The sequence below is a fragment of the Mustela putorius genome, unplaced genomic scaffold (genome assembly GCF_011764305.1).
Source record: "Mustela putorius furo isolate JIRA1106 unplaced genomic scaffold, ASM1176430v1.1 tig00000835_pilon_pilon_pilon, whole genome shotgun sequence".
Classification (NCBI taxonomy): domain Eukaryota; kingdom Metazoa; phylum Chordata; class Mammalia; order Carnivora; family Mustelidae; genus Mustela; species Mustela putorius.
Window position 1 is genome coordinate 7,423,119 of NW_025421492.1, and position 19,405 is coordinate 7,442,523.

A 19,405-nucleotide genomic window follows, 5' to 3' on the forward strand; every position below is an offset into this window, starting at 1 on the left:
GGGGCAGCTGGTCACCGTCCGCCGTGTAATAACCCTTCACCGGCCTGAAGATGGTTATTAGGTCTGCTTCTCTTCTCCAGGCTAAATAATCACAGAGCCTTTAATCTTCCTTCATAGGAGCTATTTTCCGAGTCTTTGATCGTTTCTGCTGCTCTCCACCAAATCCGTTTCAGCTTCTTAAGTCCTGGTGTGTCACCTCTTTGCAGGGGTGGCACCGACAGTGTGAAAAACTTGGCCGCCTGAAGGCACAGCAGTCGTGTCGCGGGTGAAGGGCAGCCGTGCCCCCGACGACACACCGAGTTAGTTCGCACATGTCATGCAGAACAGTCATCTCCTCCCCTAACAGAAGATAAGACAACGATGATAGTCATGACAGCAGTAACACTAAACTCACAGAGCACATGCAAAGCACTCTGAGGAGTGGCCACTTTTTTTTTTTTTTTAAAGATTTTATTTATTTATTTGACAGAGAGAGATCACAAGTAGGCAGAGAGGCAGGCAGAGAGAGAGAGAGGAAAGCAGGCTCCCTGCTGAGCAGAGAGCCCGATGCGGGACTCGATCCCAGGACCCTGAGATCATGACCTGAGCTTTTTAAAGCTGCAGGCACGGTGGACCGGTTGGAGTTTTCTGAGTCACTACGTTTCGGCGGGTGACGCGCCCCTGTGATTCTTTTAAAATTTCCGCCTCGCTCTAGCAATTTTTTAAATCGTCTCAACTACGTGGTTGCATCCATTTCAGCGTATGGTCCAGATCTTTTCTGTTAAAACCCAAGTGCGTCACGTGTGCCTCATCACAGAGGAGCTGTGGTCTGAGAGGCGAGTCGGAACGGCCTGCAGGCCGCCTGCCTCCCAGGTCAGAGCCGCCTGGAGGTCACAGGGCTCCGCGGAGCTCAGGGGAACCAGCGTGGGTGGTGGCCTGGGCTTCGGTAGGTTTGCAGAGCTCCCCATGCGAAAAGGGAAAGCAGCCAGAGGGAGTGCCACGCGCCGCACCCCTGCATCCCCGCAGATGGCTGACCTCCCCTCTGCTGAAAGGCGTATCTCTTCTGACCATTTAGTGGAATTTCATGGTCGCGATTAAACCTTCTCCCTGTCCCTAAGGCGTCGTGTGCCGCTCCCGGCTTGTGTTCATGTGCTCGTCACAAACACGGGAGGTGTCGGACGTGCTGCGCGGCGCGGAACCCGGGACTGTCTTCAGGGAAGGGCCTCCCGCTGCCTTCCCACGTCTTGGTGTCGGGTCATTCATAAGTGCGCTTGGAATACAGTCTCCAGCGTGATCTTGCCTATGATTTTGGTGAACTTGAACTGAGAGGTTGATTAGAATATCCTGTACAATCACCACACGTGTCGTAGGAAAGAATAGAATATTAGACTAGAGTTCCACGTTTTACGGTGGCTGAAGTGGGACATTTCTTCTCATGTGCGTGGCAGAAATTATCCTTTTGATTTCTTTATGAATAAATTGCTTATAATACAAAAGTAATCAATACTATTTCTTTAAAAGGAATAAAATCCTTCAAGCAAGTCATTTGATATTTTACCATTATTTAAACAATATTTAAAGTATGTTTAAATCTGAAGCGTATCCAAGCACATAATAGTAAAATACACTTCAGAATACAGCTTCACACTCAATATATTTTACCACTAGACAGGGCCCCACCGAGAAAGACGGAAACAGTTTTAATTAAAATTTGCATACAGGTTTAGAATCCTTCCATGAGCCTCCATCGAACACTGAGTAGGTGCATAAAACATCAGTGGAGGTTCCTTCTGGGCCTTTCTACCCACATGTGCACTCACCAGATGACCCCCACAGAGCATCGGGCCGTCTGAAGCGCGAGTCTGTGTTTCCTGGAGGAATCGGAGAGAGGAAACCTTCTCCAAACAGGAACATGAATCTGGGTTTGGACATTGAAACGGTTTGGGCCAATCACTTTAAAATGTCTCTGTTCTTTGCTATTGCTCGAAGGAAATATTATCTCCCAATGAAGAGATTCCTTCTGCCTTTTTTTTTTTTTAACTAAAAAAATATATATCCCTAGCCTTGTCTATCTACTAATTTTGTCCGGTTTACGAAATGATACAAAGACGGAGTCTTTTCCTAAAAGAAGTGAAGGAGTAAGTCTTTTTTAACCTGTCACCCTGGGTGGGCTTCTTGCGTTCTCCCTTCTTTAGAAATGAAATAATATTGTTTCAAATGTGGCAATTTCCTTTTATTCTCCAAACAAGCAAACTGTAAATTGCAAAATAGGAGGGGATAAAAGCGTAATTACTGCTTTCATTTGTTCATACCATATTAATGTAATATAATTATCCCGTAAGCAGACAGAATCTTATGAATATTTAACAATAACAGCAAGAAAATGCTACAAAGTGGTTATTCTGAGGAACACATAAAGAGCCCCAAACTCTAAGAGATGAAGTCATTGTTCTTACGTTTTACAGTGTCAAACAGTCGAGGGTTGACAACGGAGCTGGTGCAGAGTCGAGTGACCCAATTAAGCAAATGAGGGGAATGGAGGGGTGACAAATGCTTGTGTCAGAAACAAGCAGGGAGAGAGTCGTGTCCCCTACGCAGGGAGCCCCAAAGAGGGGAAAAGGACTAAAACGACCCCACAGATTCCACAGAGAAAGAAACCTGGAGCAAAAAGCTGAGCCACACTGTGGCTTCTGGGGAACCGGAGCCCAGACAGCGACGTGGGCCCCCGGCTTTCTACCAGAGACCGTTTTCAGGGCCTGGTTCCGTTGGATTTGGCCCTGGTGACCACTGGCTCGAGTGACTGATGTCCTTTGTACGCTTCCCAGCCCCAGTCAAAATTGGTTTGAAATATGCACAACTAAGAAAGAAAATCTGGGCTTACAGTGGGATACAATCCGCTACAGTAACATTTAGCGTTCTGGCCCCAGATGTTTCATCATTCTGGACACCTTGTGTCACCTGGTCCAGAAGGACGATTTTATGGAGGCTGCACCACATTCTTCCCCCCTCCCTGCCTGCCTCTGTCTGTCTCTCTCTTTCATCTTCCTCCCACAGACGACGTCACCAAGTCTCCGAGACGTTGCTCTCCCAAGGTCACTTTCCCAAGAGCTGTTAAGAGGCACCAACTCACTCATTCCCGCATGCATCCCTTAGGTGCTGACGGAGCGGACCCCCGTTCTAGCTGACCGGGCGACGGTGATGCAGACCTTGACAGGTCCGGGCCACACCGCACTTCCGGTCTCGAAGGAGGCAGGCACCGAACAGCAGCCACGTTCGGGGTGCACCGTTGTAAGGGTGACGGACGTCACGGCAGAGGGAAATGAAGGACTGAGTTTATCAACCTCCTCCTGTGGGAAGTGGCGCATGGAGGGGACGCATGAGTAGGGAACGTGGGAGGAATAAATGGAGAGAAACTTGTCTCGCGGAGCAAGAGCGGGGACGGAGATGTCCAGTCGGGATCGGAGATGAGCCGGGAGGCGAGGCAGGAAGTGACAGTCCCCGTAGCCGACCCTCCTCACAGGGAGCCACAGCTCGCTTCACTCTAATTCAGGAAATACGCCGTGGGGTTGCCGTGGGCGCGATGTGCTCTTCCCTCTGCAGAACACGGGGCACGACGGGGCTGCTGCACACCCAGAGACAGAAATGCTCTGAACACTGGTCACATAAACATGCTTTATCCTCAGTTCCTTGGAAAAGACACTATAAAACCCAAAGAGGCACGATATAAAAATGACCACATTCTGTTATCACTGGGCCCACTCAGGTCGCTGGAGATCTTCGGGAGGATAAAAGAGTAAGAATAACCCCCAGATTTTATATATATATATAGTGCACGCATGTCCTGAAGCTCATTTTTCTTACCATCATTTCAGCTAGATTTCTAATTATATCGCAATAACCAAAACTTTACACAATTGATGGACTAGTGACCAAATGCCAAATGAAATAACCCTTCTTGCAGAACTGTCCTTCTTGGTTTTTCTTAATGTCGCTCTAGAGAGACTTACTCTCCTATGGTAGTTGCCACTGGAATTGTAGCACATCTCCTACGGTTAGATCCGTTCGGAAGTTAATTTTCGGGGGACATCAGAGTATCTGAGGTAATGGTATCTGACCCTGTCGAAAACTGTACAGATGGGAAGAAAAAAAATAAAGGGAACCAGAGAGCATAATTTGGAAGGGAGACTATTGCAGTCTTCAAACGATCCGTTGTGGTGGACTTCCTCTAGAATGAGAGTTCTATTCCACAGCTTGCCCAGCGAGACTTTGTAGAGTTAGAAGTCCTGAAAAATAGCCCAGAAATGAGAAAAGATCCTACTTTGGGTAGAAGGCCTCACCACAGAGTGAACTAAAATCACCCCAAAGAAACTCAAGAAGAGCTGACCCAGGGAGGGTTCTAGAAGATGGAGCCCTGTGGGGACAGCCTGAGGAAGGCACAGTCTCCAAGGCGGCATTGTGGGGAAAGCTCCCTCAGGGTAAGAGGCGGTGGGAGGAGAGGGAGGCCCCTCAGAGAGCTGGTGAGAGCAGGAGAACTCTGATGGCCGCCCCCCTGCCCCGTCTCCCACCCTGCCCTGCAGGGTCTCAACCCCCGTGCGTGGGACCCGTGTCCCCAAAGACTCACACAGAGGCGATCACGAAGTTCACATCCAGTCTCAGAAGAATGCAGAAAATGAAAACCAAAACATTTTAGGTGTTCTCGATTTCCTCCCTTCAAGAAAAGAAAGAAAGAGAGAAAGAGAGAAAGAAATATAATGCAGTGACTCCAAACTCCAGTAACTATCCTTAAACACATGTGATTTTTTAAAATGAATCAAGCTTCCAACCCTGAAAACCAACGTGGATACGCTAAGGGGCGAAAGGGAAAATCAGGGGCCACGGAAGGAAAAGAAAGGTACGAACGTGTCTCAGAAGCGCGCGGACAAGAGAGCAAGAACACATTCGGATGAAACCGCGAAAAGCAACTCTGAACGCGCAGAGGACAGGAGGATGAAATGACGTGGAAAGTCGGAGGCTCCGGGAGCCCGAGCCCAGGGCTGAAAGGCGGGCGCAGCTGGAGAAGGCGGACCAAGCGAGGGAGCGGACCGAGCCTACGCCGGCGCGGCGGAAGCCATCCCGGCCCCAGGAAGACCAGGCCCACACTGAGGGCATCCACCAGGTCCCAGGGACGGCGGACCCAGAGCGATCTTCCCGAGGCGTATCCTGATAAAAGCGTTGGAGTTTGAAGATCACAATGTCCCTAGGGCTTCGAAGCAGAGAAATCAAACATCTTCCAGGGGCGAGTTCAACTGGTATCAGAATTCTCAGAAACAACATACAAGCAAAACAATAGAAATCATACTACTAATGAGCATGATGACGCGGCACTATTTTCAGGAAAATCAAGGGAAAAAACAGTGAACCAAGGATTCTGTGAACAGCCACGCTGTCATTCCATAGCAAAGGCTGCAGAGAAACGGTTTTAGATTTAGATGGGCAGCTCCGGACACTCTCACCCTTTTCCACGACAGGCCAGACAACAGGCTCTGTCCCGTGTTGTTGGCGCAGGGCGGAGCAGGGGAGGGACCCGGAGAGCTGCGGGCGCAATGAGTGTATGGCCCGCGATCGCTCGAAGACGGGGAAGCCTGGGGGAGCAGCTCGGACAAACCCTGAGTCCTATCAGTTCTGATCGGACTCGCCATTAAGTCTTGACCATTGTGTGATTTATTCTTATTGTACTGATTTGTAGGAGCTTTTAAAACGCATGTCAATAGTAGCCTTTGTCCACCAGATAGATTAAAATGCGAACCCGTTTCCTCTGTAAGCTTCCCCTGTACTGAAGGCGCTCCCGGCCAGGACAGCGGCGACGGGGCACCTGTCTTCCCCGCTTTTACAGTCTCTTTGCCACGATGCGTCCCAAACATTTCCCGACTCATCATTAAATGCTTTCTTCTTCCTCCGGTTACTAGTACGTTTCGCCCTCAGTCCCTAAGGTGCCACGACACTGTTTTAGAGGATGACATGGGGTGAGGAGTTAAATTTACGTGTGCTCATCAAAAAGCAACCGGTTTGATCAGAAATAGCCATCGGACCACCTCCCCCCACTCGTTAGCAATACAGACTCATGGACCCAGATGGAGTCGATAGGACATGAGGTCTGACTCAGGACAGCCCATTTTTGTAATTGATTCTTTTTTTTCTTTTTTTGTTTGTTTGTTACCAGTACTACACTATTGTAAGTATTATTTCTCCATTACTTTCACTTTTGTTCTTATGAAAATAATGAAACAAACGCATCGGTTGTAGAAATCCTAGAAGATACAGACGCGAATGAAGGACATACAAAGGCCTCTAGACCAGACGCGGAGAGACACGTGTTCCTCTAGACCAGCTTTCTTCTTCCTGACAGCCGCGCTCCTGCTGCTCTCAGCCACGGACTCTCGCGCATGTCCCCGTGTAGGTTTTATTTAATGAGTGACAAATTCCCTTCTTTTCACCTGCACTTTGTCCCCAGGGCGCTCCTACGACAGGCTCCCGGCTCTGACAGGTCCCCTGGTGGCTCCTCCGGGGAGCAGTGTCCCCGCCGGCTGGCGGGGAGACATTCCTTACTCTGTTTCCCTCGCAAGCACTCTGTCCCGGGACGTTTCTGCTTAATTTTCTCTGGCGTCTTTCTAAGCAGTGTCTTGGACAGAGGGAGATCTCTCTTGGGCTCGACTGAGTCTGGCAGACGCTGACGCCGGACCCACCCCAGGGACATCTCTCACCCTGTGAAGCGGTCGACTTCTAGACAGGTTCACAGTGCAAGGTTAGAGAAGAATGGCAAAAGGGGACCAAAAACATCAGTGTAAATTAAATTTAAAAATATGATATATCTTTCAGCACAAGGACATAAACAGTGACCATCCCGTGCAGCTGTGTTTTGGGGAAATTATTGTAACTCTTACAAAAACACCTCCGTAGACTAGTGGCGTTCTCCTGACGGGACGGATGCAGCTTTAGAAAGGTCAGGAAGCTCATTTTCTCCGAGTCTCAGGCAATAAAAGAGACACAACTACCCCACACCTAGTAACCTCGCACGGTAATTTTTGCATAGACGTATACCGACATAGGGATTGAAATGCAATTATTTAGTATTTATTGTGGAAGAAGATAGTTCATTTGCTGTGTCAAGCACCACCTCCAGAGAGGGGAGAGGCACTTATGGAAATGGATCAACTTTTGCAACAAGCCTCCATGGCTGGAGAATTAAACAGGTTATTCCTATAGCCACCGTGTGCACAATCACAGTGAATTTAGAGCCATCTCCAAAGGAACCCTACTGGGAGTGTTTAGGTCCACAATTACAGTAAATGAAGATTCCGAATTAGCAAAAGCATTTCACTTAATTAGAAGCATTAAATAAGTACTACAAAATGTACAGTACTGAGCCTCCTCAAATGAGGAAAACAGCTGACCCCGAAAAACATTTTATTTATTTGCTTTCTTATTTGTTTACTTTTCTCATGTTTAGGAAACTGGTAAAACAGCTTCCAGCTGAAACTAAGAGCTAAGATGCAGATAAGACGAATACATTTGTCTTAGAAAAATATAGACACAAATACACACAGACACACAGACATATCTGCACGTATAGAGATACCATTCCCATCTATCACCTACGGAATGTTGAGATTGACACCCTGCATGGATTCTAGGAAGAGATGCCTTTTGCCAAAGGTGTTAGTGGTTTTTTCTTCTACATCTTCCTTTTGACGTGATTTTGACATTATTTACTAGCTGACGATTTTCAGCATTAATCAAGATTCCAGTAATGGGCTGACAGAGTCCCTGCTCACATTTCCAGAAAGAGAGACCACAGAGAAGGCTGGGAAGAGAGCAGAGGGACGCGCGACGGGGAGAGAGCCTCCCAGAAAAGCCGTGGGAGCCCGACCCGCTCCCTCTCCTGCCCGCGTCTCCTGGGCTGCGGGTTTGTGCCTGCGTCTGAGCTGCGACTCCTCACGGAGGGTAGTTCAGACACGGCTCCATTTCAAAGACAAACGTGGGACTGTTTCTAAGCCTCCGTCACTGCGTTTTGACCCCAGCAGATCCACTAACAGAACGCGGAGCCGCTGCAGGAGGGGCACGACACCTTCAACCGCGTCAGCGACCGTGACCGTCATCCAAGGAGGTTGGCAGTGCCGTGACTTACATGGGTTTGGTCTCTCAGTCTCTTGTGCAGATGGTTTTCAATGTGTCATATGTATTTTCAGTCCATGCAGAGAAGGAAGAAAATGAGAAATTGTGTATAAAATAAAAAAAAATAAATAAAATGTCCATTTCGCTGCTTGAGTATGCATTTGCTGTTTTCCTTACCTTCTAAAGTACATAGTTTATGAAGTTTTACTTCATGGCAAAAATTGAAACGGTGAGGATTGCCATGGAATTCATCTGTCCTATAATGCCGGTGGCCCTGTTGGCCAAAGCAGAGGCCAAGACCTTGAAGGGAGTCACAGTCTGACGGCTGGAACCCATTCCTCTGTGGGCAAACAAGAGCCCATGAGCCGAAACTGTCTTGTCGTCCATTTTTGTAAATAAAGTTTTATTGGAACGTGGCCTTGCTCCCTGGTTGGCGTGGGGTCTATGGCTGCTTTCCCTTGACAGCATCCTGAGGGAGGAGTTGCGACACAGGTTGGATGACCCACAAAACCTCAAATAGTTGGTGTCTGGCCCTCTACTAAGAAATCTGCCCATTCCTGGTTTTGAGTCTGGGCCATCGTGAGCAGCTGGGAACCCCTGGCAGGGGATTTAGTCCAGAAATAAGCATCTCCTCCTCCAGCATAACAGCATCAACAGTGACTCTGAAGAGAGCCAGCCTGCTGGGCTGCATTTATGTGGGAAAACCCAGAGAGGGTCGACGACTGGTCCGGAATGCCCAGCCCATTGGTCTAAGGCCGGGACCTAGAAATTGGGCCGTGATCAAGGTCACCCTTTGACACGGGTTTTGGTGCGTGCTTATGCGCATGCTCTTCAAAATACAGAAGAAAACAAAATCACACTCTTGGATAAAATACACAATCTGATTTTGATCAGAAGACTAGGATTTACATTTTCCTCTTCTTGGGCGATATGCAAATGAACACGGGGTCCTCTGTTTCAGAGTGTGTCGCGGGGAGCTTCCACGGCCCACAGGTCCGCTGAGTTCTTACTCCTAACGAAGCACACAAGACGAGTACCCAAATCATTACATTTATGTGTTTTTAATGGCTTGGCTGGGTTGTGTTCCGTTCGTAGCTAGTGCCCGAGCTGAGTGCTCGCCAAGTGTTTCAGAATTCACGCAGCTCCGTTTCTGTCAGAATCTGACAGTACTGGGGCTTCGGCCATTCCCGTAGGTTCTGTTCCTGAGTCTGACGGCGCGGCCACCAGCTGTCCGCGGGCTGGGGTCGAGTCTGCAGCCACTCCTCGTGCTGGGATGAAGTGCCGGCCAGGCCCACAGCCACCCCTGCACGCGCAGGAGGAGGGGAGGGCGGGGACGTGGGCTCGAGGCTTCATTTTACCTGGAAAGACCCGCTTTGATGGCGTCTGTAGAGGGGCAGGAAGCGAGTTCTGCTTCTAACAACCTTGCGGCTTCTCGTAGTTCCCGATGAAAGCCCTTTGGTGCGGCCGCTCTGGCAAGGAAGGTTTGTAACTGGCTATTAGTTTTGTTGTTGTTAACAGAGTCAAAACGCAGCCAATTGTGTGCTTGTCAAGGACACCCTTTGACACAGTAAAATAAACCCAAATCAGCCCTTAGGTGGCAGAACTCCGGCATTCAAAACGGTTCCCGTGTATTAGAAAACACGCTTCTCCGTCGCAAATACCAGTCTACGATTCCTTGTTTCTGCAGATGATCTGCTGCTGTCGTTAGCCGTGACGTTTCTGCCCCAGACCTTCCCCATCCCAGGTTCATGGAAGCTGATTTCATGGACATCTAAAATTCAACAAGCTTCACTTAATTTCAAAATACAAATGGCCTTATTTATCTTTTAAAAAGCGGCGATAAGAAAGAACAAAAAAAAAAAAACTTGAAAAAACAACAGTAAATAAGTTGAGATAAATATCCTTCATTTTAGTAGGAGATAAATGAGGATTTTTGCTAAGCGCCCGTACATTTGAAATGTCAGTATCAATAACGCGTGCATGAGTTTCTCATCTTCCTGAGAAAAGACCCGTTACAGTTTTGCGTGAGTATAAGATGTATTGCTACAGAAATCCCATACAGGCAGGTAGGGAATCTGTGGTTTTCCCCGTGGAGGGAATGTTCTATGTGATTTGCATTTACCGTATTACCTATAATGAATCGCCCCCTCTCGTCAAGCCCATCAGAGGAGTCAGAGGAGTCAAGCCCATCAGAGGAGCGCCGCTGGGATCCGGGCCTCACCAGCCAGCCCCAGCAGCCCGGGGTCCCGATCAGGTGTGAGCAGAGAGGCAGATGCCCTTGTTTTCAGTAATGAGGTCAGAGGCTTCATGAAAATCATTTTTAGGAAAGAAAGGAAGGATACCCCAGTCGTGTGTGTAGATACACATCGGCTCCTAGAGTCCCATGCGCACATTCTCCAAGTAATAAACACACCCAGTATTTCTGGGGGAAAACAAAGAACATATCACTGGTGGCTTGGGAACATGCCAGAGATCTTCCTTGCCTTGTGATGGGGCTGTGTCCTGATAAACCCACTGTACGTGAAAAATATCTTAAGTCAGAAATGCACTCTGGACATCGAACCTACTAAACAACCCAGGTAGCCTGTCCCACTGGAGCAAGCTGGGGGCACCTCCGTCAGCCCACGGCGGATGACATCGTCCAACGAGAAGCCTCTTCGATGATAACGGCCTGAGTGTCTGGTGCAAGACACTGAACACTCTAGTGGAGGGAAGAGCTGAGCGGGGTGTGCAGAGGCTGTCCGAGCTCCCATCACTGATGCCCCGACCGCTGCTGACTGGGAGCTGTGGCCACCCCACACCCTGGCAGAGGATAGGACCGCGAGCCCCTCGTGGGAAAGAATCCAAATTCAAACTTCCCAGTACAGTTTCCTGTTTGGCTTTCACACCAGTTGAAAGATCGAAGGCCAAACTGTGGTAGTTGGGGACTGTCTCTATTGGCTTATATTCCGAAAAGCCGCGGGCAGAACTGCCGGTGCAGAATTGGTGACAGGCGAGGGGTCTTCTCCATTACCATGTGTATAAGTGCTGCTGTATGTAAACATCTACGGCTGTGTTTGGAAATTGGTTCATTTCTCCCCGGACCTGATATAGTCCAATATAAAGGAAAAAAGTTGTGTGTTTAAAAGATATTCAAAATAATGATTAAGGAGAAGGTGTTGTGTGGTTCCTTTGCCATACTTTATATTTATGAACATTTATGTTCTTTGCTTTGTGTGTGTGGTGTGTGCGCACACTGAGCCATACGCATAATATTAATGCTTGTGCTCCATTCATGCTTTTGAGGGTTTTTTCTTTTCTTTTCTTTTCAATTTTAAAATTTAAATTCAATGAATTAATATATAATGTATTATTAGTTTCAGAGATAGAGGTCCGTGATCCATCCGTCTTACATAAACACCCAGGGCTCATCGCCTCACACGCCTCTTCATGCCCATCACGCAGTTACCCAATCCCTGAGCCCATTTCCCCTTCAGCAACTCCCAGTTTGCTTCCAGTGATTAAGAGTCTCTTGTGGTTTGTCCCCCTCTCTGATCTCATCTTGTTTTATTTTTTAAGAACCTTCTTAAATGTTAAAAAAGGATCATTCTGTTTGAAGCCCCTTCACCAATCTGGGATGATCTCAAAATAACTTCATGGCTCTGGAATTAGAAAAAATATGATACACACCCGCGCGCACACACGCACACGCGCACACACACACACACACACGCACACACTTTCTGCCATTTGCAAAGAACAGTTTTACACTAGTTTAGATACTGAGTGCTTTGCACAGTGGTATCAGCCCTCCCGTGGCCGTTAAGCTGCTGAGGGAGGTCTGTAGACTATTGCTTGTTAGTCTGTAGGACCAAACAGCAGTAGAAATAAATATGCAAATCAGAGAAGTTTTGTCACCTGACATTTTTTTTCTAAACCATTTCTTATAGGGTGCATTTGGATGGCTGTTTTCAGTAGCTTCTCAGAATGGCTAATTCCCTGCTCATTTCCCCCCAATATTGCAGCTTTAGTGCCCCAGAGTCCTGACTGCTATTTTCAGCTGGTACTTGGTGGGCCAAGGTGGCTGGTGCTCCCTGATGGCCCCAGACCCCCGAGGGTCAGGGACGGGCTGCAATTTGGACAGACACTGCCCTCTGTTATCCTTCTGCCGTGGCCAGCTGGCCCCGGCTGCATTGTCCTGACCTGCACGGAAGGCTGCTTCTCTCTGCCTGACTCCACCGCCGCGCGGGCGAGCACGAAGACTAGTCTCAGCACGTCCTGGGACCCGGTGGTCCCCAGGGGGTCCTGGCCACACCCGTGGGCACGGTTTGGAGCTGGCTTCCGGCAGACCCAGGCCGAGACAAGGCACCTGTTCTGCAGGACTTCCAGAGCCTGAGCGGGGGCCCAGGCGGCCACTAGATGGCAGCGCATCCCCCAGGATCCAGAAGCGGCGGCGCCTCCAGGAAGGATGCTCCAGCCTGTCTGGTCCAGGAGCCAGGGTGTGGAGTGACTCTCAGGTTGGGGGTTGGGGTGGGCCTCGGAGGCCTGCGGTCCCCGCGTCCCCCAGGACGCTCCACCACCCCTCCACGGAGTCCTGGGGGAAGCGGCCCCGGGTTTGTCTTTACCTCCGAATCTCAAAGGAGCGAAGGCTGTACTGTCTTGGCTTAAAGTGAACTGAAACGCAACCCATTTCGGGGAGAGCGGTTTTGAGTAATATTGGAGCCTCGGCCAAGAGCCACCGTGCTCTACACACGTGGGAGTCCACTGCCACCAAGTACCGCCTCACCACGGCGTGACTCCATAGTGGCTTGTACATGCGTGGGGGGGGGTTATGCTCAGATTTTTATGGGTCCTTATTTATGTTCTTACTTTATTTCTTAGAAATAAGTGCTTAGATCATTAAAACCAATATTTTCCTTAGAACGGCTTGAGGAACTTGTCCTATATTTTGTCCTTCTTTTTCTCCTGAAGCATAGGGTTAGACAAATGGGTAGTAGAGCTGTATATCTATATACTCACGTAATTATTTTATACATTTCAGATTTACATATGTGTAGGATGATTTAAAGAAGTTTACTAATGTTTTCTGGGAGCATAATGCAAAAACGTTATGAAGAAGATTGATTTTACAAACTGTTAGAAGTGTTTATATCTTATGTTAATAAAGATGTGCTAAATGTTTTTTTTTTTACTTGAATAGCATCTTGGAAAGTTAGCAATAAAAGGTCTCTCAATGTTCCACATTATTAAGTATATATCTTTTGATGAATTTTAAAGAGAGTGGCTAAAATTTCATCAGTACCATGCTTAGCTTGCAAATATTATTATTGTCATTATTGTATGAAAAATATGCAATGTTCATGTTCCCTAACACATGTCAAAATCATTTAGAAATTCAGTAGTTTCAGGGCTGTTTCTGTACCATAATAATATAGCAAATAAAGTAGGTTAGTAAGGTATATCATAAAAGAGTCGATGTAATACTGTGTACAATTTGACTTGATGCAAACTGTAAAGTTGTAGTTTACCGTGATTATGACCTATTACCGATATGCCAATTAAACTGCACACTTTTCTGCTTCGTGCTGTCCAGGATTCACAAAAGGCTTTTGGGTCATAACAACCATTGGAATTGCCACCTAACTAATTGGCCTTACTGGAGTTTTTTATTTGAGCAATAGTATTAGTTGGTTATAATCATTCTGACTCAAAAACATAAATTGCTTAATATATATATGTTATCTCCAATTATTTATTTAAAAATGTAAGGTAGCCCCATGGGTCTTATTGTTTTTTGTTTTTTTTATAGCTGTGAAAATGTGTCCAGCATAACCATGAGCCAAACCCTGGATCCTGTGAATAGCATTTCTTGTTTCAATTCCTCCATGTTATGAGTCCTCCAGACCCAAATCTCCCCCAAAACAGAAGTAATCCTGTTTGGCTTTGCATTATGTCAAACAAATAGCAGGTACATTTACGTGTGTCTGCAAACTGGTGTGAGAATTGCCTATGCATTGCTTGTGTCTTGTTAGGTAGTTCTGGAGTCTCGTAGCTGAAAAATGAAATAGCACGATTTTTCTGTTTTGTATTGTATCTTAACGTGTTCTCATCCAGACCTTTCGTAGGATCTGCCGAGCAGTGCTCTCCTTAACGTTGGAATGCTTCTAATCCAAACCAAATAGGTTGCTAGGGGGTTTAAAATATGGATATTTAGGTCTGCTGCAAATACAATTTTTCTCAGATTTCAAGGGTCATTTCTGATCTTTCCATGGAAAATACCCATTTTGTTTGCACGACATGTACAGATTATCAACCAGTGTATGTGGCATTTCACAGGCCCTCGATCCACAAAAACGTCATCCAGACACCGGCTTGAAGGCGCATGTGGTATCGGAGGTGTGCTCCTCCTGCCCGCCTGGGGTCTGGGCAGGGTCATCTGACATTTTGCAGCAGGGGAGAGGAGCACACCGAGGGTTCTGAAGAGCGATGTTTAACCTTTGCTAACATTTTCCTCCACCCCTGTGATTCTCCCCCAGCTCCCTTTGCATGGCTGATGCACGAGCGTCTCGGATGGAGGCCAGCTGTTATCCGGTGTTAGTGGAGATAATCAGGACCTCTGCAGTGAGCAGCATGAACCCTGACATTCCTCCTGTCTTTCAAGCCGTGGCCCCCGCTCACCTCTACCTGCCAGGAATGGTCTGCCGAAACGTGCCAGACAATTTCTGAAATCCATGATTGTCGCCAAAATATACGTAATGCATATAACGCGTACCCATAACACGATCTACTTTCGTGCATTTATCATGTCATCTGCAGCAGCCCATTTGCGGCGTCTAGACAGCCTGCACCTGTACCCAGAGAATTTTGCTGCCATCGGGCATGCCTGTGTGCCTCTAGCCGGTGCAGGTGTCGTGGACCGTGGGCTGGGGGTGGCGGCCTTCTCTGAATCAGGAACCGAAAATGCACTCAGACAGAAACTGCTGGTATCTGGGCTCTCCAAGTCGCCAGGAACCTGCACTTCACGGACACAATGATGATTCACACCAGCCAGTGAGCTGCACTGCTGAATATTATATTTCTCCCTTTTTCTAATGACTCATTATCCTGGAACATGAGGAGATGCGTAGAATATAAGTGTATTAAAAACATAATTGCTTTTCTATCCGCACAGAAGCACGCCGTGTACACACGGGGGAAAATGCCTCGTGAGTAGGAGAGTCTGTGTTCCTCTTGGCTCTGTGGCAGAGCGGACCATACACGCACATTTAAAACCCTAATTGCTTGTAATGCCACCAGTTAGCAGATTAGCTCTTCCGCCACAGCACTTGCTCTACTGTACCCCCTCCTCTGCCTTTTTATCAGCAACGTTCCTGCCAGGGGTCGTGCCTAATGCAGGCGTAACGTGTGACATCTTTACCAACGTAGACACAGGTACCGAAATAAGGTGTTTGCAAACACTGAGAAAAATAGCTTATCCGTGAGTTAAATCTGGCAACCTTAATGTATAGGTGGACACACACACATAGAATCACGTACATATGCACACACAATTTACCAGATAATGTGTATATGTATGTGCATCTTATATAAGGATGCATAATAAAATGCCTGTAATAATATCTAATACCTATATTATTCATATGTAGTATATAATACCCAATATGTACATAGTCCAGTAATGCTGAATTTTAAATGAACACAGAGATGCTGTCTAGGTGTGTTATCAACGCCCATTCAGTGAGAGCGAGCGCTTCTCGCTCCTCACGCAGCTGCCGCTGACCCTTCCTGAGCACAGGGGAGGCTAGCATCGTGTGAGGTCACCCACGCCGAGGGCAGCAGGGACACCCTGTGTGGACACAGACATCACGCTGGGTCGTTAGTCCCCACAGTAAGCACAGTTCCCAAGGACTGGCTTTTCTTCCTTCACCGAAAGCAAACACACTTCGTGGGTCTTAAAGACAATGGTCCTCCCCCGCCAGATTGTCCGTCTTGCTGCTCCGTCCCTGAGAATTCCGTGCTCCAGACGCACACCTCTTTCCTCAAACCGTACGCCACCCGCGTCTTTCTGTCCTAGTCGCCCGCCCGTACAGGGAGCTTGAGTGGAGCCGTTTCCTGTGTGTCCGACGTGGCCCCGGGACCGGCACACCGGCACGTCCCAGCCGCCCCGGGAAGCGCAGCTGACGGCACATCCTGCCGTCTGGGCTGATTCTCCCGCCTGCCCTGTAAAATCTGCGTGCGTCTGGAGGGGCTTCAGGAAGCTCTTCCGAGGGCCTCGAGAGCGGGTCACTCCCTCCGGCCCTCGTCAGAGAGGAGACGCGGGCCTCCGAAAGATGCCAGTCAGAGAGTGGCACGTCAGAGAGTGGCACGTCGTCGGGCAGTGACTGCATCCAGTGCTTCCTGGCGCACAGCGTTCGAGTTCAGGAATCTCAGCCGCGGCCCATCAAACAATTCTTGCGTTTTATGTTTTTCTGCTTATGCTGTTCTATTTCGCTCTTTTGGAGAAAAATGTAAAAAAATAATTTACTGGAATAATAATTAGCACTTATAAAGCACTTTGGACCCTATGACAACGAGCAAGTCTCCGCTCAAACACGACGACAGGCCTCCGAACACGCGAGTTCGGGGTCACTGAGGGAAAGGCCAGTTTCTGGTTGAAAGTTCCTTGGGGCAGGAAACGCGGTCCAGCAGAGCATGAGACGCAGCCACGGGACGGTGGTGGCCCGACGGGAGACGCCACAACGCGGTCTGGTTTCAAGGCACCCGTGGGCACAAACTAGTGCGAGGGTGGCTCGTGGTCAGCGTTTCTCCGAGTCACGCGGCAACATCATGACCCGAAAGGACGAGCCGTCCAGATCATCTGCCAGAACGTGCCGGGGCCCGGGCTCCCCGCACCCCCGCTTCTCTCTCCAACCAGGGACAGCTGCGGTGTGCTGGATGACGGCCACCGGGATGGGGTGCTGAGAAGCATGGCTGTGCCCCACGCCCTCCCCCAATCTCGTGCCGCATCCTCTGACCCAGTGCTCACCCCTTCCCCCAGGGGAGCTGCTGTTTACTCCCCATCGTGCGGATCAGGAAACGGACACAGAGCGGAGCCAGGTAAGGTGTCCCGGGACCGCAGCAGGTGGGGGTCAGGATTACAAATTCAGTTTGCCCTGCAAGGAGCACTGTGTGGGGAAGATGTTCGCTGAGGAAGAAAGACCCCCGAGGGCCACCTCGTCACCATCCACCGGGCCCTCCCTTTAGGGATGTCATGGACGTCCGTGTGGATGTGTCCACTCCCAGGTGCCAGAGACATCTTCTGCCCAAGCATCATGACTCCTGGCTATTTTCTCCTTTCTTGGGGTCACACCTGGCGAGGTCCCTCAGACTCCCTGTGGTGGGTGTTGGAGGCTTGCCCGACCACCCTCGCTGAACCTCATGCTTGTGCAAGCTGGGCTCCTTTGTGTCCATCTCAAGTGTGTGGTGGACTCCTCTGGCCTCTGGTCACTTACCATCCAGCACCTACAGTCACCCCTCAAGCCCTGGCCAAGCATCCCGACCCTGCGCACATGCGTGTCTCTCTCTAGCGTGACAGCAGAGCTGCCCCTGCAGGAACAGTGGCCCCCGGGGCAGACTCTCTGGTCCCCGTGAGCATCACAGGGGATCCCCTGAGCTGCGATCCCAAGGGCTTTCCCCAGAGAGACGAATCTGCCCCGATGAGAGGTTGTTTCAGGAAGCTGGAACGCTCAGACCTGTGTCTTGCACATGCGGATGCGTGTCCGAGCAGAACACTGGGCACCTGGGCACCCGAGCTGAGGCTGGTTCGGTCTGCACGCGGTGAACCGTCTGGCGCGGTCGATCTCACACTCCGAAGACACGCGCGTCCACACACAGACACATGCACGTGGGAAAATTCAGCTTCTCTCGCGCAGAGTCTGATTTTCCTGGGGAGACTTGGCGGCTGCTTCCTTATCTTCTTTCTGGTTCCGAATCTCCGGGTAAGCTCCCCCCGACGAGGAGGGAAGCTTTTATCACGCATTTTATTCTGGGTCCCGTGTTTCAAGGAGATCAGGTTCAGGTTTACCGGCTGCGGCTCTCCACGATTTACGTCTTCTCCTTTCTTTAATGCCCACGGCAGACTTTCGGAAGGCTGCGGGCTGTTCGCCCCAGGGCCGGCTCCACGCTGGGCGGGAAGGGGAGGCTCTTGCGGAGGCCTATCAGCCGCCGCGGAAATCCTTCCCGAGCGGCGGGCGTCTCTGGCGCGGCCGTCCTGCCCCGACTCCACGGCCCCTGCGGCCTCCCCGAGAGACGGGCATCCTGAAAGTCCTCAGCCCCTGCCCTGGAATTTTAGGATTTTGTGATATGTGATACAATTGTATCTCGCTGTAGACACTGACTCCCTTAACACTTTCCCTGTGGCGAAGCAGTTGACGATGAACTCTGCTTTCTGAGACAGCATCACTGCTGGGGGACGCGGTGGGGGCGGGCGGGGGCGCCAGGCACGAAATTCCTGTTTTCTGCTAAACCTCGTGTGGGTCCTCCTGGCCGTAAACTCGGGGAAGAGAACAGTGCCTTACAGATATACTCAGTAAGTATTTGCAGAAATACGTGACACATTCTGTCTTACTTCGTACCCACAAAATAGCAACCATTTAACTGTTAAGTCTGCTTTAATACTGCCTTGAGCTGAAGTTAAGAACATCACACATCCAGTGTGACGTCACTGTCATACGTAATGGGTGACGATGGCAGTTCATCGGCGGGGAGACATGCTAGTGCAGTGAGGGCGAGCGTGCCCGGAGAGGCGAGGCTCCGTCTGGGTGTTGGCACACAAGTATCTCCAGACGTATCTATGCTTCTGCAGAACGCACCATGCTCTGGGCACGGGAGAACCAGCGTTCTGACGTATAAAACCTACACTTATTTGGAATTGGGAGGGAGACAAACCATAAGTGACTCTTAATCTCACAAAACAAACTGAGGGTTGCTGGGGGGAGGGGGTTTGGGAGAAGGGGGTGGGATTATGGACATTGGGGAGGGTATGTGCTTTGGTGAGTGCTGTGAAGTGTGTAAACCTGGTGATTCACAGACCTGTACCCCTGGGGATAAAAATATATGTTTATAAAAAGTAAAAATAATAATAATAATAATAAAATATAAATCAAAAAAAAAATAGAAAGAGAAGCTGGTAATAGCACACCAAGAAAGTTAACCTTTATCTTCTGCCTCATTTAGAAATCGTTAAAGTTTTATTATATCTTTATGTCAAATGAGTTTACTAACATTATGAGAATGTATTTTTAATCCCTATATTATT